This window comes from Monodelphis domestica, chromosome 2, assembly GCF_027887165.1.
Source record: "Monodelphis domestica isolate mMonDom1 chromosome 2, mMonDom1.pri, whole genome shotgun sequence".
In the NCBI taxonomy this organism is placed as follows: Eukaryota; Metazoa; Chordata; class Mammalia; order Didelphimorphia; family Didelphidae; genus Monodelphis; species Monodelphis domestica.
This window is the reverse complement of record NC_077228.1, coordinates 210,607,594-210,634,082: the sequence shown is the minus strand read 5'-3', so window position 1 is coordinate 210,634,082 and position 26,489 is coordinate 210,607,594. Positions and strand designations below refer to the sequence as shown.

Below are 26,489 nucleotides of genomic sequence, written 5' to 3'. Positions count from 1 at the left end.
AGAGAATGAATTGTAGAGGAAAGAGAGAGACTTGAGGGAGGGAGTCCAATTGGGAATCTTGAAATAGTCTAGGCAAGAGGTAAAAAGGATGATGGTTGTATAAATAGAAGAAGGGCAGATTCAAGAGATGTTGTGCATGGAGAGGGGAGTAGGGGATGTGGCTCATATCCCCTACCCTACTCCACTTTTGCGTTGTAGGTATTTTGTACCTATAGATGTTTCCCTCAATTTAGAATTTAGGCTCTTTGAGGTCAGGAACTGTTTCATTTTGGTCTTTGTATCCTGGGTGCCCAACACAATGTTTGGCACATTTTAAGCAATTGAAGGCTTATTGATATATTCATCCTCACAATAACCTTGTGAAGTAGATGCTATTATCATCTTTTTTTTTAATCCGTAAGGGAAATTGTGGCTAATATAGATTTAAATGATTTGTCCAGAGTTACACAGCTAGTGGCTGAAGTGAGATTTGAACTCTGGACAAACTGATGTGATGAGAGTAAATTTAATCTTGGGGATGGAATTTATATATACAACAAGTAGAAGGAATTTAAGCAGAGGTTATGATTTGTTCAAATTAGTTCCCTATGTTCTGTCTTAGAATTGATACCAAGTATCAGTTCTTAGGCAGAAGAGTGTAAGGGCTGAGTAGTTGGGGTTAAGGAATTTACCCAGGGACACACAGTTAGGCAGTGTCTGGCATCAAATTTGAACTCAGGACCTTCCACCTCTAGGTCTTACTCTCTAGTCACTGAACCACCTATTTGCCCCTAGTTGAATTTTTAAAGTAACAATAGGATCCTATAGGTCAGAACTAAATTTCCCTTGATAGGCAGAGACTTTTAAGAAAATGTTCTTGGCCCTCAAAACTCTTTGGAATAACATTTGAGAATGTCCAGATAATTCTCAAAATAAACCATTCTGTGATATGAGGAATTTGCCAGAGTGTGTTTGTTAAAGCTTAAACTTTTACCTATTTAGAAAGGATTGTTCTGGCTTTTTTTTTTTTTAATTCAAATAACTTGTTTCCCTGCATCAGGAGCCTGCAGTTTGGAATGTGGTCATTTTGTTGCCAATGTCCAAAGTTCTTGGAAAAGATCAAAAGCTTAGGGAAATAACATCATGGTCACCACTTTTGACCCACAGCTCTACTACTCATGAGATTACTGAAAAGCCTCATGGGATCATAGAGCTCCAGTTAGATGAGGCTTCAAACTTCATCAAGTCTTAACACCCTTATTTTACAAATGAGGAAACTTGGGCTTAAGGAGATTAAACCCAAGAGGCAGAATCAGAAATATGTTTTGAGGCCTAATAAGGTTGCTCTTATCAGAAAAAGGGGAAAAATAGTAAGAGAAGTGTACGTACATCTGGTGTATGTGTCAGGTACACTGTTGCATATGCATTGAGAATGTAATTCCTTTTTAAAAAACTCTTACTTTCTGTCTTTGAACTAATACTAAGTTTTGGTTCCAAGGCAGAAGAGTGGTAAGGGCAAGGCAATAAGGGTTACACGGCTAAGAAGCATCTGAGGTCAGATTTGAACCGAGGATCTTCTGTCTCTAGACCTGGCTCTCTATCCACTGAGCTGTCCCTACTGCAACTACTTCTCTCAAGGAACTAGGGCAAGGATTCTTAACCAGGGCTCCATGAACTTGTTTATTAAAAAATATTTTGATACCCATTTCAGTATAATAGATTTCCTTTATAACTCTACAGATTTTATTTTATGCGTTTGATGGTATTATTCTGAGAAAGGATCCATATGCTTTCAGAAGGGTCCATGACACAAAAAACGATTAAGAACCTCTGGTTTAGTGAGTGTTGCTAAGATATAAGAAAAATACTGAAAAAACTTGCATATAACTGTTTTCGTCTGTTTCCTCAGTCCTTACTAGCACTTAGTGAGAACTTAATAAGAGCTTGATAACGGCTGTATACACACATTATCTCATTTCAGCCTTACCAACTCTACTTTTAAATGGGTGGTAGAATGCCCATTGTACATGTGATGAAATAGAAAGAGAGGTAAAGTTGACTTGCTCATATGGCATTGTGCTGCCACTAAGTATCTGAAGTGGAATTTGACCTCCAAGTCCAAGGATTCTATTACTGTTCCTCACTGCCTCTTAGCTCAAATAACTATAATACAAAAAGAGCATGATGAATTCACAGGAGAGGTGGAAAAGAGAAATGAGAGATTACTTCCTGCTGGAGAGACAAGGAAAAGTTTCATGAAGCAGTGAGCACCCACCCTGAAAGGGGAAGTGAGTTGTCTTTTTGGCAGAGGTCAAAATGTTTGAGAATTTCAGCCTTTAAAGAGTTGTCTTTACCTTACCTTGTATCTATATTGGGGATTATCTTAGGTTTGGAATACCTAGGCAAAGCAAATTGTACCTCCCTATTGAATATCAAAGTTTAGTTTGCTTTGGTTTGGTTTTGCTGTTCTGCATCCCACTGCTGATCAGCATGAGTGCTATGACCCTTATTTTTAAGCAGAGCCTGGTTTTCCTCCTTTTGCACCATAGTGGCCTTCTGTTGGAGGGGGCTCACTGTATTAATGCTTAGCTTAGTATAGAGATAATTTTACCTCACTGTAACTCAGAACTCCCAAGTTTGAGATCCGACATTCCCAGCCTCTCTAGTAGCTGGGATTAGAGACATGAACCATCACACATAATTTATTTTGTAATGAAAGTGGTAAAACCTAGAACTCTTGTGTGTGTGTTTATGTGTGGTGTGTATGTGTCTGTTTTGTGTGTACTAGCCATTATTACTATTATATACAAAATTCTTTGAAGTTTGCTAATAGACTTATAAAACACTACCTCCAAGGTGAATTAATACTCTTAATGAGTTATCTAAATGTCCTGTTGTTGTTTAGCTTTTTTTCCCCCTGTATGGAAAAGAAAGGGTAGCTGTGATTTGAATCTGCATAATACTTGAGATCCTTTGGGCAGATTTGAACTTGTCATCTTTATTGTGGGTCTTTAAGTTACATTCTCCTCCACCTAGAAATCTCACTTTGAAAAAAGACTGTCCAATTTAATATATTTTGTACTTATTAGATATTACAAAGAGCCTTAATAGTATAGTTTAATAATCCTTGCATAGCATTAAATAATGTAGACTTCCAAATGTAAAATATTAAATTAGGCTATTCTTTCTCTGATCAGGAACTATGAAAAAAGACTTATCTTCATAATACTCCAGTATTCCATTGGAACTGTGATCTCATCGATGTGGGTATTCCCTCCAACAATGCAGATTGCAGCCTATTCCTGCCTGCCCATCCTGTGCAACTCTTGTTCATGTCTTCCCGTAAGTTCACCACAAGGGGTCTACCCAATGTACTGGGGATTCCTTGCATTCTCTTGACATGGCATGGATACCATCGGAGTGTGTAGACTGCTTGCCAATCATTCCTCATTCTTGTTGAGTCTTTTTTTTCTGGTCATACATCCTTTTATGTTCTGGATTTGTTTAATAGTGATAATGACCAGTGCGGTTCAGTTCTCCGTAGTGTGTCTGTTCATTGGTCATTAGACAAAGGTTTCATATTTAGAGTATCAACAGCCAAGTTAATGTTTATAAACAGTCTAAAGTTTTGCGATTCTTTGTACTCTGATCTCTTTTCCACCATTTCACCACACAACCACAGGACTGAGAGCCATTTTATCTTTTTCTTTGTTTCCCACTTTGTTATAGTCAGAGAACCCATCAGCAAGTGGCCAGACTACAGGTGATGAACTGCTTTGTACTTAATGAGGCTGGTCCTTGGAAAGCAAACTATCTGTTTAAGGACTACTTAGAAATCTTTTTTGACATAGTAGAACCTGTCAGAACTTGGGCTCCATTGACATAATCTTCTAGAACCTAGGATTATCCCTGGGCCTTGATGGGGCAGGTGGAGGGTCATGTCCATAAGTGTATTATTATTTTAATGGCACCATTCTGCTTTGTTATTTGATGTCTTTTTCTAAATTTTGTTGATATCTTTTATTTTTACATCATTATTTACAACGAATCCTTCCTCATCTGCTGCTCCAACAATTTATTTTGGAAAGTTCCAGTCTTTTGTTGACATCTCTGGAAAGTAAATTTTCTACTGTCTCATTTTCAAAAAATAGAAAATATTCCCATACCATGGCTTCACATTCTCTTTTGCCCAGTTGTACTCCTTCTGCAAAACTATCCCCCAAAATAATCCCAAATTGTATGATGACTCTTTACCACTCTGAGGGATTGAGTGAGAAAGACCAGCCATTGCTTCTTGAGCTCATCATTGGTCAGTCACTTTGGCTGCTGCTGGCTGGAACCAGAGCAGATTAGACTTGAACCTCAAGACCATAGCTTTGTCTATACCATGACTTTTCCACAGTGAGTTGCTTAAATCTTCACATACTCATCCAACTGTTCTGTAGAGTATAAACAATAATTGCTTTAGTACACAGACTTGCCGGTATAGACTGTCTCCAAGTTATTCTGTTTTGTATATATGGCATGCTTAAGTAGTTTTATTCAGCTTGATATATCTGGCTTCTCTTTTTAGCTCTCCTTTGTTTCACTCCCAGGATAGTCAGGCACATAGATAGGTGTGGGTGCTCACATGCATTCTCTCTTTCTCTCCTCTCTTCTGACTCTCAGAAAAAGGCTTTTTATGTACCAGATACCATGTGGCCTAACCATATTTGTACTTCTTATGAAAATTTCCTTGCCCCCCAATCCAGTTCTTCCTTCTGTAACACATGCAATAATTGTCTCTTCCTGGGCATCAACTTTGAAACCATTACCTTCTAACTGTTTTCTTCAACTCTTTTTCCTTTGATTTCTCACAGTATTGGCAGACCTCTTCTGAGGCAGCTCATGCCATTCAAAGTTCTCTGCTCCTCAGCCCCATAGTCTGTGTCTTTGTTGTACTGTTGTTCATGTCAATGGCTTTTTTCCTTGAGGTTGGAATTTGGATGGATGGGGCTTGTGGGTAAGAATTTACATTTTTTTAAAAGGAAAGTCCTGTTGGATAGGCCAAAGAACTTAGAGTCAAGAAAATTTGGGCTCAAATCATGCTTGTGACACTTAGCTGTGTGACCATGGACAAATCATGTAACTTCTCTGTGTGTCTGTTTCTTATTTGTAAAATAGGTCCAATATCTACAGTTCTACTCTTATGGATTCTTCTGAGGTTCAAAAGAGAAAATGTCTTTAAAGTAGTTTATAAACTTTAAAGGCATAGGACCTTGATCAGTCATCTCCTTGGTGTTGAGATCATCAGGATAAGGAAGTTCCCTCTATTCATCCTTATTGGTACTTTGGAGAGTTTCCTAGATTTCTGAGAGCTTAAGGAACTTTTGCCTAGAATCAGATGGTCAGAGATGATAGAGAAACCCAAGGCCTCCTGGCCCTGGAGCCAACTTTTCAGCCAGTGTTGCATTGTTGCTTTAAAACTTTCAGAAGCAATATTAAATAGTGCACTCTACTGATATGGTGTCTTCCTTCACCGATGCAGGTTGCATTTCATACATCATTTCTTTCTCACCCTTGTACCAATGTTGTCCATGTCTTTCTGTAAATCCTCCATGAGGAATCTAGCCATTGTTGTGGAGGCCTTCCTCTGATTGTTAGAATGCTTTGTGGGATTGGTGCAACAACAACCACTGTCTTCCAGCTCTTGTCCCTCACTATCCTTCACTACATGACTGAGTTACCTCCTTTTCTGGCTCTACACATTCTTGAGGATGACTTTTATTTCCCATTTCTTGGAGCAAGTCGTTGTTCATAATTCACTTTAGGCTCTTATTTACTGTCCCCTTTTCCTTTGCCCTTTGGTAACCACCTGCATTCTATAATGGAAAAAGTACCAAACTTGGAGTCAAGAAATAGTAGATTTCATATCCTGGCTCTAGTATTTATTAGCTGTGTGATCCTGGGCAAATAATTTCAGATTTGGATGGAGGGGTCTCAGTTTATTTTCCATAAAATAGTAATAGTTTTTTCAGTACTCACTTCACAACTCAGGAATTGTAAGAAAAATACTTTGTAAAACAGTGAAAAATTTGAGAGTTTATTTTGTGAAGATTGTGGTGTGTCATAATTAGCACCCATAGAGTATCATAGGGAGAATATTGATGTTAAAAAGATGGGTTTTATCTGGAGATGGGAGGTCCTGGGTTCAATTCTGGCCTCAGACACTCAGGCTGTGTGACCCTGGGCAAGTTACTTCACCCTCATTGCCTAGCCCTTACTGCTCTTCTGCCTTAGGACCAATATACAGTATTAATTCTAAGATGGAAAGTAAAAGTTAAAAAAAAAAGATGAGTTTTTATAGAAGCAGACATCACAGAGAACCTTGCATGGACTCCCAAATACAATTCTTCTTACTTTGCTCTTCTTGTTTAATTCTGGGTTCTGGCTCACTCTCTATGGTACCTTTCCAGTGTACAGGTACTGAGGGACTAATTCAGTGGGCTCCCCATCTTATTGAATGTCATAGTTTGGGCAACATTCTTAATTTACTTGTTTTTAAAGGAAACATCATTTATATTTTTAAAAAGCCCTTATCTGAGTTATAATGAACTCAAATGGAATTTTGTTCCAGGGTACCAACATCTGGGGATGTACTTTCTTGGAGGAGGGCTAAGGATGATGGATGTCCTTTCTTTTCTTATGCCTCACACTCTCATCTTTTTTAAGTCCAGGCCCCCACAAGATTCAGTGATCCCTGAAGGTCACTACTTACTTATAGGGTTCCATTGCTGTGACATCTTTCCCTTGGGTCCCATCTTCCTCCAGACCCTTTCAGGGCTGAAGGCTTGAAACTCTGGTTCATGAATCTCCCCTTTTCCCAGCCCAACCATCCCATTTGGACTCCTTTTGGTGTTGCTGCCTGACCCCACCCCCTAATCTTTGCTCAACTGAATTTTCCCAGCACAAAACTTTCTAATTACAACTCTGGCTCTATTCTCTAGCCAAAAAGAGATGCCAAAATACACATAATTGGGGGAGGGGGGCAGGCACATAATAAAAGTTTTATGTATTAAGATGATCTCACCCCTTAATTTCTTGTTTTTCTTAAATTATTGTTATTTTTTGTTTTTATCCCTACTTTTTTTCTGTCCCAGAGAGCCATCCCTTATAACAAGGAATAACAAAAGAGGAAAGAGCAATTCAGGAAAGCTAAAGAACACACAAACCAAGTCCAACATTATATGAAGAGCTCTATACCTGTAGTCCCTAACTTCTACAGAGAAGGGAGGGATGTGCATTCCCTTATGGGGCCAACCAACCATGATCATAATAATTTCACATCAGTTTCAGTTTTGTTGTTAACTGTTGTTTCTATCTACATTTTATAGTCATTGTGTATGTTGGTTTCCTGGCTCCACTTTCTTCATTTTGCATCCGTTTAAAAAAGACTTGTCATATTTCTCCTGTATTCATCACTTTTCATTATTTCTTATAGCCATTTTATTTATGTACCACTATTTGGTTAACCATCTCTCTGTCAATGGGCACCTATTTTCTTTCCCAGCCTTTGGATACTATTAAAATTTTTACTATAGGAACAGCTAAGGTGCTCAGTGGCTAGAGAGCCAGGCCTGGAGATGGGAGATCCTAACTGCCTAACTATGTGACCCTAGCTAAGTCGACCCCCACTGCCTTTCCTGATCTTCTGCCTTGGAACAGGTACTTAGTGTCAATTCTAAGGCAGAAGGTAAGGGTTAACAAAAAAAAGGATTACCATAAATTACTAGCTCCTCCTCCCCTTTCTGACATCAACCTAGGGAAGGAATAACACTGACAACTATTTACAACTTTAGTAAATTATTAACCAGATATTTATAACTTTCCTTGGCTTTGCTATTATTTAAAGTTCTTAAATTACTTATTTAAAAATAAAGGCCATATTGTGGTCTAGGGGCTTTGCTTCTCAGGCTTTGTACAAGTTTTGAAAAGGCATCTGACTGGGGGGGGGGGGTGGTGGTGGTGGTGGTGGTGGTATTTCATTGTCTTTTTCCTGGATGGTAAGCATCATGAAATTCAAAGGGCAGCTGACATGGAAAGCTCCCTGCCTTGGACTTGGCCAAAGAAGCTTTAGGTAGGGCAGGTTGGCTGCATAGCATGGCTCTGTAGGAGGTGTGATCTGAGAGGCTTTGCTTAAGTAACTGGATCTTTTAATTGATACAGAGATCTCATGAGCTAGTAATGCAAGCTGCTGGTAATTACTGAAAACTGACTGTGAAATTCATCTAAAATTAATGAGCAGCCAGCACTATGGATATTAAATACAACATACATTATATACTCAGTTCCTAGGTAGGTGCATATCTATGCATTGTAGCAGTTTTTCAAAATCCTAAGTAAAAGTTTGACTTGCTGCCGAGTTGTTTCCTTTGTTAGGCATTTGGTATGTTATAAGGAATATAAACTGATCTTTATATTGGTTTAAGTAAAACATAATTAGGAGGGTAAATTTGCTGTAAAAAATACTGTGTATTCTAAAATCCCATTTTAAATTGCCCTGTCACCCTTCTATATAGGAGCAGATAATTAAGAAGTGACTTTTGGGAGGAAAAATAATCCACAGATGAAAGCTAAGCAGATGATCAACAAGAACTCTTCTTGAGGGCCTGCTATATGCCAGGCATTGTGCCAAGTGCTATGACTACAAATACAAAAAGGAAATAGGCCTTGCCCTTAAGGAGGAAATAAATTGAACATTATAACCAGGAGGGCAGCTAGGTGGCTTAGTCAGGGGTAGAGATAAGAGGTCCTGCATTCAATCTGACCTCAGACATAATCTACCTGTGACACTTTGGACAAGTCATTTAACCCCTGTTGCCTAGCCCTTACTGATATTTCTGCTTTGAAACTGTATTGATTCTGAGAGATTAGTTTAAAAAGATTTTTTTTTTAATTAAAAAAATAAAAACCTCTTACTTCTGTCTTAGAATCAATACAAGGCAGAAAAGCAATTAGGGCTACACAATGGGGCTTAAGTGACTTGCTCAGGATCATACAGGTAGGAAGTGTCTGAGATCAGATTTGAATGCAGGACTTCTTATCTCTATCTCTGGCTTTGAATCCCCTGAGCCACTTAACTGCCCCTTAATTTTGTTTTTACAAATAGGTGAATGATCTGTTGAATTCTATACTATTTCTGTGAGCATTTGGAGGACTATGGGTCCTTATTTATTGATCCTGGGCTAACTGGTATTACATTTAGGAGACAAAGTTAATATAGTTTGAAACATAAGTTGTCACTATAGTAAGCTACACTCATTAGGAACTCTTCATTGATTGGAAGTTTTCCTTCCCCTTTTCTGACTGGGTCTCTTTTTTTGCTAGGGTGCATGGGGTAATCCCACTGATTGGAACTGAATCTTTGACATATTGCCTTCTGCCCCAGGCTACTTCAATACTTCCTTAGATAACTTGGTGGTCCCCAGGGGCTCACCATATTGGCTCACCATATTGGTACGAGGCCTCCTGGGGACACCCGATTACTTTTAGCCCTAATGCAACAGAAGGGATCCAGCAGCTTCAGCTCATAAGTAGCAGGGATTATATAGGTAACACTTAGCTGCTGAGTTATCTCACATCAACATGTGACTTTAAAGGACATTAACTAGCTCTTTGAAGAACATTTCACTTGGAATTTGGGTTTTGATATAGGTATCTCATTTAAGAAGATTTATCTAACCAAGATATTTCTTACTATTTTGATTCTGAGATGAATTAATTTCTTTTTTTAAATTTAGAATATTTTTCCATGGTTACATGATTCATGATCCCCCCCTACCCCCTTTCTTTCCCCTTCCTGCAGCTGACAAGCAGTTCCACACTGGGTTATACATGTATCATTGTTTAAAACCTGTTTCTAGGTTATTCATATCTCCAGTAGAGTGATCTTTTAACATCAAAACCTTAATCACATCCCCATCAAACTATGTGATCGATCTTGTGTTTTTCTTTTGTGTTTCTGTTGCCACAAATCTTTCTCTTGATGTGGATGGCATTCTTTCTCATTTGTTCCTCTGGATTGTCCTGGGTCATTGCATTGCTGCTAGTAGAGAAGTCCATTACATTTTATTGTGCCACAGTGTATCTGTTTCTGTGTACAGTGTATGAGATGAATTTCTAAAAGTTTTAATATCTTCTGTATCACAGCCTTCAAGAGTATAGATCCACTTGTGCTATCTCCTATCCCAAGTGTGCATTGAGCAGTGCCTGCATTGGACAGTGTATGCAAACTTCTCCACCTGTAGAGTCTCTTACCTTTCAACTAAAAGGAAGTATATTTAATAAAATTAACTTGAAAAAGTAGAGTTGAAAAATTTTAGAAATTTTATTTTGTGCTTTAAAAAAATTTAGAAGATTATAGTTACTTGTTCCATACATCCATCAGTTCTTGGGGAAAAATAATGGAGAATATTCTTTTCTTTATTTGAATTTGTTTCCGTTTATAAATGGTTATCCTTGGTTTTAAAAGGATAACACAGTGGAACTTATCATAGAGTCAGGGTAGTAAGCAAAAAATTTTTAAAAGCCAAAACAAACCCCCAAGATTTTAGACTGGTCCCTTTCCTTTCTTCTGAAAACTTGATAAAAATATGTTCCATATATGCCAGTTGCTAAAACTTAACTTAAACAGTTTTGGTGGTGATAGACTTGTTAGGAAAATATCACTTTAGAGCAATGAGACAGTGAAAAAAACTTTTATTAAGTGTTTAGTTTGGGGGATATAAATAGAAAAATCAGTGTAGTTCCTATTAATGAGGAGCTCATGTTTTAATTGTGGGAATCAAAAAGATAAAGAAAGTTCAATAGCAGATTAGATGGAGAAATCCTTAGATTACCTACATAGTTAAAATGGCAGGAGTGGGATGTGGGACTAAGACTATGGGACATAGGGGCAGGGCAGGTGGTAATGCCGAGAGGGTCTTAAGATGTGGTGAAAGGATAGAGAGTAAGGTTCAGTGGTTTTCCATCTAATCAAAAGGAATAGAGTTGTTGACTCCTATCTCAATCATACCCTGTGAGCAAAGGAGCTCAGCAACCTGGATGAAAGAAAGGAAGTGATACAGGGTTCTGGTTGGTGGCAGTTCTAGAAGCTTTCCAACTTTCCTGAATGGGTTCTGGAACTGGGCTTTGTGTGAAACTTTTAGGTTAGATTATTATTGAAGACAGGGTAGCATCATAGACAGAGAGCCAGTCTTGGAGTCAGGGAGAGCGGGGTTCCAATCCTGCCTCTGTCTCCTGGCTCTGTGATCCTGGACAGGTCACTTAATCTCTCATTGACTTTAAAAAAACCCTTTCCTTCCATCTTAGAATCAATACTTTGTATTCCTTTCAAGGCAGAAGAGTTGTAAGTGTTAGGCAATGGGGTTTAAGTGATTTGCCCAGTGTCACATAGCCAGAAACCTCCCATCTCTAGGTCTGGCTCTCAATCCACCTAGCTTCTGAGACACTTAGCTTCCCCCAACTCTCATTGACTCTTGAAACTCACAACAACTGTCAGTGGCAGAGTAGGTGCTGATCTTCTTTGGGAGAAGTAACTTCCTCATAGGCCATTCCTTATATTTAGGAAACCCTAAGTTTGGTACCACCCCAAAAAATAACAATAGCAACTGATATTTACACATTACCTTAAAATTTACAAAGCATCTTACGTTTGTTTTCTCACTTGATCCTCACAAGAACCTTGTGAGCTAAGTGCCACAAATAGTATTATATTCCATTTTGCAGAAAAAGAAACTGAGGCTGACAGCCTAAATGACATACCACAGAATTATCTGACTATTAAGTTCTAAATTTGAGCATGCTGGTCTATCTGAATTCAAGATCAGGATTTTGTCCAGTGTACCATGTTTCCTGTAGAGAGAAAATAAGCTGGAAAACGGGATTTTTAGCTAATCATAAACATTTAAAGATGATAAGGAACTATGATACACACAATTTTACAAAGTGCTCACCTAGTCACCCAGGACCACTGAGCATTTCAAGTTAACAGGAAGAGTAATGGCCAAAGACTTAAATTTAGATAAAAAACACAGACTTCCTGAAAATGAGCCAAATACCCATGAAGGTTGTACCACTTGTGTTAAGTGACATGTTGATGGCAGTGACAATTGAGCAACAGAGAAAGCTTGAATCTTTGAGTTGAGATGGCAACCAAAAAGGTTATAGAGGAATCTGGCTCTCCCTCATCAATGTTTAAAAGGGTGCCTGGGAGAGCATTGATTAACACCAAAGAGAAACTGTAGTGAGATCTTTCTTCTAGTCCAAGATTACACAAGATGACAGCCAAAAGACCTAGGGTACTCAGAGAAGGACACCATAGAGGAGGCAGAAGCCAGTATTAGTCATCATATGTGGCCAGAAACCTGCAGGTTTTCCAAAGTTATATGATTCATGTTGTCTCCCTCCCCTCTTCTCTTCTCATTTCCATGGTTGACAAGCAATTCAATGTGGGTTATACATGTATTGTCACACAAAACATATTTCCATATTATTTTTGTAAGTGAATAATCTTATAAAACCAAAACTCCAAATCACATAAATAAGTGACATCATATATTTTCATCCGCATTTATACTCCAACAATTCTTTCTCTAGAGGTGGATAGCATTCTTTTTCACAAATCCTCAGAATTGTCCTGGATCATTGTATTGTTGTTAGTAGCAAAGTCTATCACATTTGGTTGTTCCACAGTATTTAAGTTACTGTGTATAATGATCTCCTGGTTCTGCTTGTTTCACTCTGAATCAGTTCATGTAGGTCTTTCCAGCTCTTTCTGAAATCATCCTGTTCATCATTTCTTATAGCACAATAATATTCCATCACTATCATATAACACATTGTGTTCAGCCATCCTCCAATTGAGGGACATCCCTTTAGTTTCCAGTTCTTTGCCACCACAAAAAGCACAGTGTAGCCTCCATTCTTATAGGGCCAGAAGTCTGTGGGTTTTCTGAGCTGAGATCTGCCAGCAGGATTGATCTTACAGGGTATGTAAAGAATGAGGACAAAGCAGAGTCAAGGGAGGCAGAAGCTAGCATTCAGTAATTGAAGAGACTAAGACCTGTTAAAGCAGTAGCAGAGGAGACAGTCCCTGTAATCTGCTAGTCAGAGAGACAAAGGAACAATTTATACCTTGGAGCACTCAAATAGTTGGGTCCAACAACTACAAAACACTTTTCAAACTAGTTAAGTCAGATCTAAACAATTTGAAAAACATTAATTAATTGCTCATGGGTAGGCCAAGCCAATATAATAAAAATGACAATTCTAAATTAATTTACTTATTCAGTGCCATGCAAATCAAACTACCCAAGAATTATCTCATAGAGCTAGAAAAAATATTAACAAAATGCATCTGGTAGAACAAAAGACTTAGAATATCAGGGGAACTAATGAAAAAAAAATGAAGATATCTTAGCTGTACCAGATCTCAAACTAATATTTTATATAAATGGCAACCATCAAAACAGTCTGTTACTAGCTAAGAAATAGAATGGAAGACCAATGAAATAAATTAGACACTCAACATACAATGGTCATAAAAACCTAGTATTTGACAAACCCAAGGATCCAAACTTTTGGAAAAAGAACTCACTATTTGATAAAAACTGCTGGAAAAACTGGAAAACAATGTGGCAGAAATTAGGCATAGATCATGACATAAATCAAGTTAAGCACACAATAGTTTACCTGTCATTCCTATGGATAAGGGAAAAATTTAGACCAAAACAATACAGAACATTATGAGATGTAAAATAAGTAACTTTGACTACATTAAATTAAAAGGTTTCTACACTGACAGCCTCTCAGAGGTGTCATATCTAAGATATGTCAAATTTTTAAGAATAAGAGACATCCCCCAGTTGGTAAATAGGCAAAAGATATGAACAGACCATTTTTGGATGAAGAAATCACAGCCATAAATAGGTATATGAAAAAACTGCTTTAAACCACTCCTGATTAGAGAAATACAAATCAAAAAACTCAGATACCACTTCACACCCTTCTGACTGGCTAACATGACCAAAAGGGAAATGATAAATGTTGGAGAGAATGTGGAAAAATCAGAACATTGATATACTAATGTTGGAGCTGTGAACTGATCCAACCATTCTGGTGAGCAATTTGGAACTATGTTCAGAGGGCCATAAAACTATGCCATGCCCTTTGACCCAGCAATAACACTACTAGGTCTGTATCCCAAAGAGAGTAAAGATAAGAGAAAAGAACCTACCTCTAAGAACTGGAAACTGAAGGGATGCCTATCAACTGGAGATTGGCTAAACAAAGTGGTATATGCTTGTAATGAAATACTCTTGTGCCATAAGGAATGACAAGCAGGATGATTCAGAAAAACCTGGAAGTGAATGTGATGCTAAGTTAAGTGAGCAGAACAAGGAGAACATTGTACATAGTAATAGTAATGTGTGACAGACAACTGGGAATGACTTAACTATTACAACAAGACAAGGACCCAGGGAACTCATTACAAAAAAAGGATATCTGGGGCAGCTAGGTTGCTCAGTGGATTGAGAGCCAGGTCTAGAGATAGGAGGTCCTGGGTTCAAATTTGACCTCAGACACTTCCTAGCTGTGTGACCCTGGGCAAGTTACTTAACCCCCCCTTGCCCTCACCCTTGCCACTCTTCTGCCTTGGAACCAATACAGAGCATTCATTCCAAGATGGGGAGGGTAAGGGCTTTAAAAAACAAACAGCAAAAAGAAAAAGGATATCTACAGTCATAGAAAGAACAGATGGAAGCCAAATACAGATTGAAACATACCATCCTTTACTTTATTTCCTCCATGAATTTTTCTCTAGTGTAAGCAATATGTCTTGTTTCACAACGTGATGAACATGGAAATATGTATTATGTAATAATATATGTACAGTCTATGTCATATTACTTTCCTTCATGGTCAGGAAGGAAGGCTAGATGGGGAGAGAGAATATATACTGTAAAATGCCAGAAAATGAATATTTAAAATTATATTGACATGGTAATCTGGAGAAAAATTGCCAAAAATTGTTTTTACATGTATTTTTTTTTTAATTTTAAAAGTTAATTTAAAAAATATATGAGCCCAGTTAGACCTCCAGATGCAATGTGCTGGGAGTGGGGGTGTCTTGCAAGAGACCCGAGACCAGTGTTGCCTCCAGCACTTGGCTGTCCAGGCCACAGGAGAAGACAAAACCAACCTTTAGTTGAATCTCAGATCGAAAACAGCTGCAAATGTCATACCTAAAGTCCAGAGTTCCCATGTCAAAGACAATTATAGCTAAAATGCAAAAAACCTCAAATACCAAAGAGCAATGGTCAGGACCACCCAAGACATGCAGTGAACTCAGCCAGTTAAGACCAGATCTTCTCTTTTGAATAGTATATAGTAGTAGTCTCTTGGTAACCGAGGATGACGATTGTCTTTGTGCGTTTTCATCTATGTGTATAGATGAGTGTGCACAAAGACACTTGTGCGTGAAGATTTAAGTGGAAAAGTCGATGCACAGAGACAGTCCCACTCTCTCGGCATTGGAAGCCTGGTCCAGTGGCACGAAAAGTCGTTACACCTGGAGACTTCCTCAGCTGCACTGGATGGTCGTGTTGTCTTTTGTGCGCCAACACACCCTAAGCACTCCACAGTGCTTTGCTGCGTCGCCCTCTCAGCCGTTGAACCTTCTTATTGGTTTCTTCCGCCTGTTCCGCCGAAACAGTCTTCACATGCTGGGTGAGCAAAGTGCTGGTTCACCAGGGGTCGATGAACCGATGGCTACCCTCACAAGGTTTAGCTGGCCTGTCCAAGCCGTTGCCCGGGGTGTGGCTGCTGCCGAATGCTAGCAGCTACTGGGAGCCACAAGTGAGAGCTGGGTGTCAGGTGAGGGTCCGAGGCTGGAGAGCTGCCCTAGGAGGGCACGACAAGCCCTCCATACCAGAGATACTACCCCTTCCTGAGCACCCCATACACCCCTACTGTTATCAGAGTGGAGAGCTTTATACAGGCCCAAGCAGCAGTCATGATTCTTCTAGCAATAAATGGCTGTGGCAGCAGCAGCTCTGTCCATATTGATATATAGCCAGGCAAAAAGGCAAGTGAAACATGACACAGTGAACACTCCAGAATTCTGAATCTTGCATTATTTAGGTTTTTTCTCATTACAAAAAGAATGTAGAATCAAAGGGTTCTTCAGGTTTTTTTAATTTCACTTGCCTTTTTTTTTCTTTTAAAAACCCTTACTTTCCATCTTGGAATCAATACTATGTATTGGTTCCAAAGCAGAAGAGAGGTAAGGGCTAGGCAGTGGGGGTCAAGTGACTTGCCCAGGATCACACAGCTGGGAAGTGTCTGAGGCCTTTTTTTTTTTTAAGTGTCAGAAGTACCAGATTAATATGAAAACTCCACACTTGGGCTTAAAAGAAAAAGTGAGGGCATTTACCTAAAAAAACTAGGTTAGTTTTCTTATATTAGTCATTTAATTGTTTTAAAATAATATTTTATTTTTACCTAATTACACCTAGAAACTTTTTTAACATTCATTTTCTAAAATTTTGACTTCCTAATTCTCTTCCTACTTCTTTTTCCTCATCTCTCTCTTAGACCATAAGCAATTGATATAGGTTTTACATGTTTGATTATGAAAAACATTTCCATATTAGTCATGCTGTAACAGAAGACACAAATATCTTTTTTAAAATCATAAAGAAAATAAAGTAAAAAATAGTATGCTTCAATCTGCATTCAGACTCCATCAATTCTTTCTCTAAAGGGGACATTTTTTATCATGAGTCCTTTGGAGTTGTCTTAGATTGACAGTGCATTAGTGTCCCAATTTTTCCACATATCTCCCACCATTTATCCCCCTTTTCCATTTTATTTTAGCCAATCTGAGGTTTTTTTTTTTTACTGTACATGTTTTTCCATTAAGGAATTCTGAAAGAAGCATAAATGTTGAAAGAAATTCTAGAAACAAAGGGATTTTGTAGTTGTAGTATTGATGTTTGTTTACTTATTTTAAAAGTTTTGTGAAAAATAAAGCAAATAGAATTTTTTTCAAATTTTGTCCCAAATGACTATGTAGCAGTTCCTTTCTTTAATGAGAGATCTTGGATTATATACATCAAAAGGCAGAAAATAAAATCTCAGTTCACAATGTGACACAGTGTGACAAAACATAATTTTATAGGGTAAAAAATGGATCTTTAATGAAATAGAAGACTTTCAAACATTACTGATGAAAAGAGGAAAATTGGATAAAATCTTTGAAATGCAAACACAGGAGACAAAAGAAACCTAGAAAGGTAAATAAACTAGATCAGCTGGAAGCTGCTAAATAATATTGAAGTGGTTACTTGTCAGTAGGTGGAAAGAAGTCTTCAAGGGTCCCTGAAAGATCTAAGAAAGTCAAACACAAGGCTTAAGTATGGTTTTATTGTTTTGTTGGCTTTAAGGGAAGAAGGAAAAAGGGAGTGAAAAAAATTAATGGAGAGAGAAACCTAGAGTTTGGCAAAAATGAGATGTGCTAGAAGAATATACAAACATTGAGGAAAGGTTTGGGGAAGCAAGCATCTTGTGAACTTAACTATTATCTGAACCAAAAGAGGATTGAAATCACATACATAATGTGGTGTATGAAAAGCAGTATCACAGAGTAGTGGATGGTGGATTAGGCTTGAAATCAGGAAAATTTGGGCTAAATTTTGCCTCAGATGCTTATTAGGTGTGTGAGTAGGTCAGTCATTTAGCCCCTCTGTGCCTCAGTTTCTTCAACTGTAAAATGGGAGTTGAACTCCATAATATCCAAGGTTCCTTCTAGTTCTAAATCTATGAACCTATTGAACTAAATACATTAGGTTCAACTAACATATAGGGAGAGAAGCATTTAAGAAGGAAAGTAGTGTCAGAGACAGAATAGTCAAAAGCAAAACAGAATTCAACTTTGAAAACAAGCACAAATAGGATGAAAAATGAGGGCAAGAAAGTATAAAATCTAATGATTAGGGGTGTGAGCTAAGTAAAAAGACAGAAGTGACAGAAGACCGCTTCTGATATATATATTAATAGTGTTTACTGAGACACTGCCATTCCTCTTTTCTTCTTTTTCATCTTCTTCCTGTATCATATGGGAGGGGAGAATATAAGAGAATACCACAGAAGGAAGTAAACAATTAATAAACATAACCAATAATGTATATGGAATGAACTCATTCATTAAACAGAAAAAGAATGAATTAGACTGTAGAATTCAAGGGTATGTTGTTTACAAGAAAGATCCGTGAAACATAGATTCATTAAAATGAGGTGCTGGAGTAGAATTTCTTATGCCTATGGGGAATTCCAGAAAGCAAGTCTGGTAGTTATGATCAGACAAGACCGCATTAAAAATATACATGGTTTAAAGAGATAAGCCAGGAAACTGAATTATAATTAAAGGCACCCAGAGATAATGAATAATATCAGTACTTACTATATATGTCCTGAATGGCATAGATCTAAGTACTTAAAGGAAAAAATAATTGAATTACAGGAAGAAACAGAAGAATTAGACAGCAAAACTATATGGGTAGAGACCTCCATTGTTCCCCTTTCATGAGTTAAAAGTTGACTGCTTTTTGTTCTAGAGTTGCAGAAGAATTCATTATTGAATTACATTGAAATCACCAACATATGTTGTCAATTAATTGTCAGTTGTTTGTTTCCACAGAATTTATATTTAAATTTCTTTGTACAAATTACTTTTCCCCACTAGTATCCAAGTTGCTTAAGGGCAGGACAAGGAATAGTTATACTTTTTTATTTGTATTGAATTTTTGGTAATTCTTATTCTAATGCTTCATAATAGTTAAGGGTTGAACTCTGGACTTTGAAAGGTTATGCCATCAAGACATGGGCTCTGTCTGGCAAGTTCTATAGATGGGGAAAAGTCTATAGGTTCAGTGATAGAATCTCTCTCTGGTCTAAGGAACAGCTTGACTATGTTGAGAGAGAAGCTCATCACTGGGCGATAAATGTGTGTCAGTTCTCAAAAACTATCTCCTTAGTCAGAGGGAGGCCCTACGCTACTTTGGTAGAGCTTGTCGCTATGTGGATGAAATCATAGATCCTTGAAATATTTGGGACAATTGAGACAAGAATGCAAAAGAATTGATAACCAAGATTCTGATGACTAAACAAGCATCTGCAATCTACTTTGAATATAAAATCCCAAATTAAATGAAAGCATGATTTTAGCTATCTTCATTTTGGCTTACTTTTAGTAATCTTGGTAGTAGTATATGTTGTACCAAACTTTACAGAATAAGTACAGGTATCCCTTCCACATTGTAGGGTTAGGGGCATGGCACTCCAGGCACTCCATTGATCTGGGAAAATCTGCATAAAATTTTTTGGCCCTCCCTTTGTACCAGAAAAGAAGTCTGAATTTTTTTCTTTTATGGGGTGTTCATAGAACCTTATTGGGTTATATATTTGGTCATAAGCTAAATATGTAGGTCGGTGTTTAAAGTAAAAATGAATTTCTAAACTTTTTTCTGTGTCATCTGCTGGCCTTTGGGTGTATTCTGTGGCTTCTACAAAACTCCCCAAATTCCCATTTAGTTTCTTATGCCCACCTGTGATATATCAAGACCACAGTGGGGCAAGTTGCTACATGGTAGGATAACTGTACTGTAGTTCAGCTATTTATTTGCAATCAACACAGAATCAAAAAATAAACTTTCAAAATCTCGAATTCTGGGGCAGAGTGGGAGGAGGACTGGGTCTAAAGACAAACTGTTTTAAGTGCTTATTATGTGCCAAACCCTGTGTGAAGCACTTTATAAATGTGATCTCATTTCATCCTTGCAACAACTCTGTGAGATAGATGCAATTATTATCCCCATTTTTTTAGTTGAGGAAACTGAGTCAGGCAGGTAAAGTAACTTACTTAGAGTTATACAGCTAGTAAGTATTTGAGCCTTGATTTGGAGCCATTTTTTCCAAACTCCAGGCCCAGCACTCTACTACTCACTTGTACTCTACTCTGCGTGTTAAAAATGTGACAAACAGAAGCAACTTCTCAAAATAATAATTTGAAAATATTTTACTATAAAGATTCCATGAAGATTTCCTTCAAATGCAAGGTTCTGCTTCTGAAAAGAATTTGAGGACCACTAATCTTTGCTAATTTATTTTATAAAAGAAATAAATAAAACTTGAGGGTTGGAGAGGTGAAAATTGATGTGCCAAAATCCCATAGAAAGTTCAGCAACAGAGTTTGGACTGGAGCCCAGGTCTTCTGACTGTTCATTGTTGTTTGTTTTTGTTTCATTTTGTTTTTAAACTTCTCTGCCTTTTATCATTCCCAGGAAACATTTTGGAATTAATGTTGTGCTTTATGATGAGAAATACCAATACTACCCAAAATATGAAAAATATGGAATTTTTTTTCTTGATTGAATCTTCAGTTTTCAACCAATACATCTTGATTTTTATGTGTATTTTTAGGTACTGAATTTTGGAAGGAATACAGTAAGGATCCTTAAGAACTATTGTATCTTTTAGTGATCCATTTTTTTAAACCTTTACCTTCCATCTTAGAGTCAATATTGTATATATGGGTTCCAAGGCAGAAGAGCCAAGAGGGCTAGGCAATGGGGGGGTTAAGTGACTTGCTCCGGGTCACACAGCTAGGAAATATCTGGGGCCAGATTTGAATATAGGACCTCCCGTCTCTAGGCCTGGCACTCAATCCATTGAGCTACCCAGTCAAGTTCTGGTTTTTTGTTTTTTGTTTTTTTTTCAATTTACATTAATTACTTTTATAATCTTAAGTTTTGGGGTCCGGGTGACCTGGTGTAAACAGATGTGCCCAATAGCCCTGGACATGAAGTGGTGACAAGTTCTGGATCCTTCTTTTGACACTAAGAGCAACTTCGGTTTCTAGAAGCTCTCACTCAGTTCTTAGAGAAATTCAACTGTATGTAACTTGAATGCTTCATTCACAAGTAGTTCTTATACTGACATCTAGATTGATTTAATTGTAGGCTTTCTGGGGATAAATTCAAGGTAATACTGTAACTTGCTCCCCATCCCCCTTTGGTATAGGTCGGCTTGTGTTTGTCATCTAAGTACACTTACAGTGTTCTCATGGTTTCTCTTGAAGTCTTAACCAGATTCAGCCAGTGTGACCAGGCCCCAATCTTCCAGGAAGCAGCTATGTGCAGGCCCAGTGGGAGCTTGCTTTTAGTAGCTCTGCTTTTTAGAAATTGGGTGATAGAACTTTCTACAAAAATTTGGTTTTCTGAGATGCGCCTTAATGTCTGCTAAAATGTCTGATGTGACTTAATGGGTTACTTTAGTGAAGCAATAATAATAATAATAATATCAAATAATTGCAAAAATGGAAGGCAGTGGGGCCAATTAACACCCGTAATGACTGGCATAAATGTTTCAAGGTGGTAAACTATACTAGCAAAACATTTTACCAGCCTCTTCTCTGTTATAATACTGATCCCATCTTTCCTTTTTATTTTTTAAATTAGATTTAAAACAATTTTTAACTCTAACTTTTTGTCTTGGTAACAACTCTTAAGACAGAAAGAGGGGGGGGGGGCAGCTGGGTAGTTCAGTGGATTGAGAGCCAGGCCTAGAGATGTGAGGTCCTGGATTCAAATTTGGCCTCGACACTTCCTAGCTTTGTGACCCTGGGCAAGTCACTTAACCTTTGCCTAACCCTTACCACTCTTCTGCCTTGGAACTAATATACAGTATTGATTCTAAGATGGAAGGTAAGGGTTTAAAAAAAAAAAGACAGAAAGGTAAGGGCTTGGTAAATGGGGTTAAGTGACTTACCCAAGATCACACAGCTAGAAAATGTGTTGGGCCAAATTGAACCTATATCCTCTTGACTCCAGGACTGGCATTCTATCCATTGTGCCACCTACCTGCCTCTCCAGCTTTCCTTTTAAAATAAGTTTTATTGAATACTGAAATTTATCTTAATATCCCTCCCTCTCCCAGAGAGTTATTCCATATAAGAAAAAAATTTTAAAGGAAGAAGAAAAACAACTGGTAATTGTATCTTAAAAGTCTCAAGATATGTACAGTGTACCATGCCTTTGTATTTCCTATTTCTACAAAGGAGTGGGGCAGAAAATTCTTCTCTTATCTCTTTTGGAAGCATGCTAATTCTTTGTTATTTTGCAGCTTTTACTTTTTTCCCTTTTGGTGTTTTTCCTTTTACATTGTTGTAGTCATTGTGTATGTTGTTTTCTTGGCTGTGCTTACTTAACTCTACAGCAGTTCATAGAAATCTTACCATACTTTGTCATTTCTTACAATACTGAAATATTGCATTATATTTGTGTGCTGCAGTTTAAACATTCCCCCATTGATGATCCCATATTTTAAAAAAATTTGTGTTTATTAATACTTTCTGTTTCTTACATCTTCATAATTATCCTCAATGTCCCTTACCTTGCCCTCCCAGAAAGCCATCCCATATAACAAATAGTATTTTTAAAAAACTCATACTTTCTGTCTTAGAATCAATACTGTATTAGCTCTAAGGCAAAAGAGCAGTAAGGAGTAGACAATGGGAGTTAAGTGACTTGGCCAGGGTTACAGAGCTAGGAAGTGTCTGAGGCCAGATGGAAACCAAGGTCCTCCTGACTCCAGGCTTCACTCTTAATCCAGTGAACCACAAAGCTGTTCCCTAACAAATAGTATTTTTAAAGCTCTTGGGAAAAATCAGCACAACTGATCAATACATTGAAAAAATCTGAAAATCTGTGCAATGTGTCACCTCTCCATTAAGGGGTGGTTTGGGACATCCTTGAGGTATCATTTCATTTGTGTCATACTTGACCTATATACTTTTGCTTGTCACTTTGCATTTTGGGGGGGGGAGGTGTGACTGTTTTGTCCAATTATATTGTTAAAGTTGCTGTGTGCATTGTTTTCTTTGGTCTGCCTCAGTTTGTGCAGGTCTTTCTGTACATCTCTATTCATCACACAGATCATTTCTAATAGCACAGTAATATTCCATTATATGAATGTGCCACAATTTACCAGTTCCCAGTTGATGGACGTCTACTTTGTTTCTAATTTTTTGTTACCATAAAATCCTGTTTTGTACATTTTGGTGTATGTAGTGAGAGTCCATTTTTCTTAACAGAAGTGGTACTTATCTATTACCTAAAAAGAGTACAACTTAGAAAACAAAAAAACTATAGACCTGAAAAAACAACATGTTGACTGAGGAGCAAAAGGGACATTGGCAAAGTTTCAGAAGTGTAAAGATAAACTGATTGGATAAGATTGAACAAACCTCTGGGAAATGCCATAACATTTATACTGCTTCTATCGATTATCACATCGACTTTACCGTAGGACTCTACTCATGGTTTGTTCCCTGACTGCAAAAGAATAAAATAGACTTACATGTAATGAGAATGCTGGAACAGTTGATGTTCATGTGGATAATTGTTCTCTATTTAAATTATAGCCTCCTGGGGTACCTTATTGAAGCAGTAAAAAAAAAAATCAAATAATTGCAAAACTTGCAGGCTATGATGCCAGTTAAAAGCCACAAGTTTTGACTTAAACATTTCACAGCTGTGAATGAATGAATGACTAGAAAAACATTTTATCAGTCTCTTCTCAGAAATGACTGATCCAATATTTTTAAATAAAGGCTTCATGTATTTACTACTGAAAGACAAATATACCAGTGTCCTCACCAGCATTCAAATCAGTTACATGTTGTGGATAGCTTGTATAACTTAGAGAAAAAAATAAATTGAACACTGAAAAGAAAACTATATTAATGGGTCATACAAGTCATGGCAATAAGATAACAAAATTTTTGAGAGGCAGCCAAAGCAGTCCTTAGGGGCAAACTTATATCTCTAAAAACTTCCCTTAATAAAAGACAGAGCAAATTAATGAATTGGCTGTGCAAGTTTAAAAAAAAAAAAGCCCAGGAAAGTGACAAATTAACCCCTTTGACACAATAAAATTAAGGAAGAAATCAAAATTGAAGACAAAAAACCCATTGAGAACTTAATAAATAAAACTAGGAGTTTGTTTAAAAAACACACAAAAAGTATAAAATAGATAAACCAGTAGAGCTAATTTGATTTTTTAAAAAAGAATGCCAAATTGAATGAAAAAAAAAGAAACTCAGACAACAAAGTAGAAAGAAAAGAAATTATTAGGAATATTGTGCTCAGATAATATGCCAATAAAACTGACAGCCTAAATGAAATAGTTACAAAATATAAAATTCCCAGATTAAAAGAACAAGAAAGAGAAGACTTAAACAACCCAATCTTGGAAAAATAAACCAAATGAGGCATAAATGAGCTTTCAAAGAAAAAGTTCCAGCATCACGTGGGTTTTCAAGAGAATTCTATGGAACATTTAAAGCACATTTAATTTTACTACTATGTAAACTTGGGGAAAAAAAGAGAAAATAACGGGTCCTACCAAATTCCTTCTATGATACAAATATGGCTATGATGCTTAACTTAGGGAGAGTCAAAACAGAAAGAGAACTATAGAGCAACATCCTTAATGAGTATTGATGCAAACATGTTAAATAAAATATTAGAGTGACTACAGCAACATTTCAGAAAGATTATGTAGTATAACTACATGGATTTATACCAAGAATAGAAGACTCAGTATTAGTAAAAATCCATAATTGGCCATATTAATAACAAAGGCAACAGAATCATGCGATTATAGTAATAGATGTAGAAAAAACTTTTGACAAGATACAGCAGTCATTCCTATTAAAAATACTAGGACTATAGGATAAGTGGATGTTTACTAACTATGATAAGTGGTATATAATTGAAACCAAGAGTCAGCATTAGCTGTCATGGAGATAAACTAGAGGCTTTTATAATAAAATCATGAGTTTAGTAGGTATATCCATTCCTATAATTTCTATTGCTTACAGCAATAAACCAAAAAAAATTTTTGAAGAAATATACATAGGTGAAAGAAGCAATGAAATTATCACTTTTTGCAGATGATATGATGATTTACTTAGAGGGCCCTGGAGAGTGAAATTAAAAGCTAACTGAAACAATTAATCAGTGTTGTAAAAATCAAAATAAACCCCACAAACCATTAGTATTTTTACAATTATTAAGAAAATCCAACAGTAAGATAATAGAAAGAGAAATTCCATTTACAGTAACTACAGAAACTATAAAATACTTGGGTTTCTACCTACCAAGACATGCACAGGAAATTATGAAACCCGCCACAAAACATTTTAACACAAATAGATCTTCACATGAGTAGGCTAAGCCAGTATGATAAAAATGACAATATTAACTAAATAAATTTTGTTCAGTAATGTGCCATTCAAACTACTAAAAGGTTACTTGATAGAATTAGAAAAAATAAGTATAGTCATTTAGGGATCATTTGGGGGCTTATAACATAAAATTGAAATGTTTTCACATGAATAAAATTAGTGTAGCTAGAATTAGAAGAGAAATAACCAATTGGGTTAAAAAATTTTATGGCATATATCTCTGAAAAAGGCCTCAGACACTTCCTGGGAGTGTCCTAATTGCCCAGCCCTTCCCACTCTTCTTCACTGCCTTGGAACTAATACCTAGTATTGATTCTAAGAAGGTAAGGATTTTTAAAAAAATGTTTTTATGAAGAAAAAGAGTTCATTCTTTAATGGATTGATAGTTAAAAAATGTTAATAAGCAGCTATTAATAGTCATATGAAAGAATGCTCTGAATCACCAATAAGAGACATCATACAAGTTAATAACACCTCTAAAATTTCATCTCATACTATTCATATTGGTAAATTTGACGAAAGACAAAAGTGATAACTAATGGGTCTGTGAGAAGACAGGCACACTTACTAAGCACCTACTGTATGCTGAGCTGTGCTATGCATTGATCCTTCTGGAAAAAATGTTGAATTCCTCTACAAAGTCCTTAATTTAAAAACAAATAAAGAAACTGTACCTTCTGTCTTAAGAGTCAATTCTAAGTATCAGTTCCAAGGCAGAAAAGGTGGTTAGGGCTAGGCAACTGAAGTTAATTGATTTGCCAGGGTCACACAGCTTGGAAGTGTCTGAGGTGAGATTTGAACCTAACTCTAGGCTTGGCTTTCTATCCACTACAAAGTCCTTAAATTAAGTGTGCTTATTAGCTCTATGATACCACCAAACGTGGCTCCCTCTGCTCGCAAACACAAATTCTGCCTTCTACCATCTGGTCTTTTTACTGTCCTTTGAAGATGCCATGTCCTGCCTCTGTCAGAGTTTTCCTTTCTAATTTAGTGCCTTTCTTGTGGCTCTCTGCCTATTCAAATTCTGCTTTACGTTCTTAAAGATCCAGCTCAAGTTCTTCCATCTTCACGGGGCTTTCTCCAAACATCTCAACCCACTCTGTATTCCTAAGACACATTTTATTTAGACCAGTCATTTGGCATGCAATCTTTTAATTTATTA

General features: G+C 37.0%; 1 protein-coding gene across 15 annotated transcripts in view; it reads left to right on the top strand.

Annotated features, from left to right (window-relative positions):
* The window catches only part of TEX2 (testis expressed 2), a 159,411-nt gene that overhangs the window by 23,323 nt on the left and 109,599 nt on the right, over positions 1-26,489 (top strand). For 6 of the 15 annotated variants that reach the window (XM_056817082.1, XM_016430623.2, XM_056817084.1 and 3 more), the window contains one exon: positions 3,177-3,321. The exons of the other annotated variants lie outside the window; for them this stretch is intronic. The gene's annotated coding sequence lies outside the window, so the exon portion shown is untranslated. The remainder of the gene's footprint in view (positions 1-3,176; positions 3,322-26,489) is intronic. 15 annotated transcript variants of the gene reach the window in all.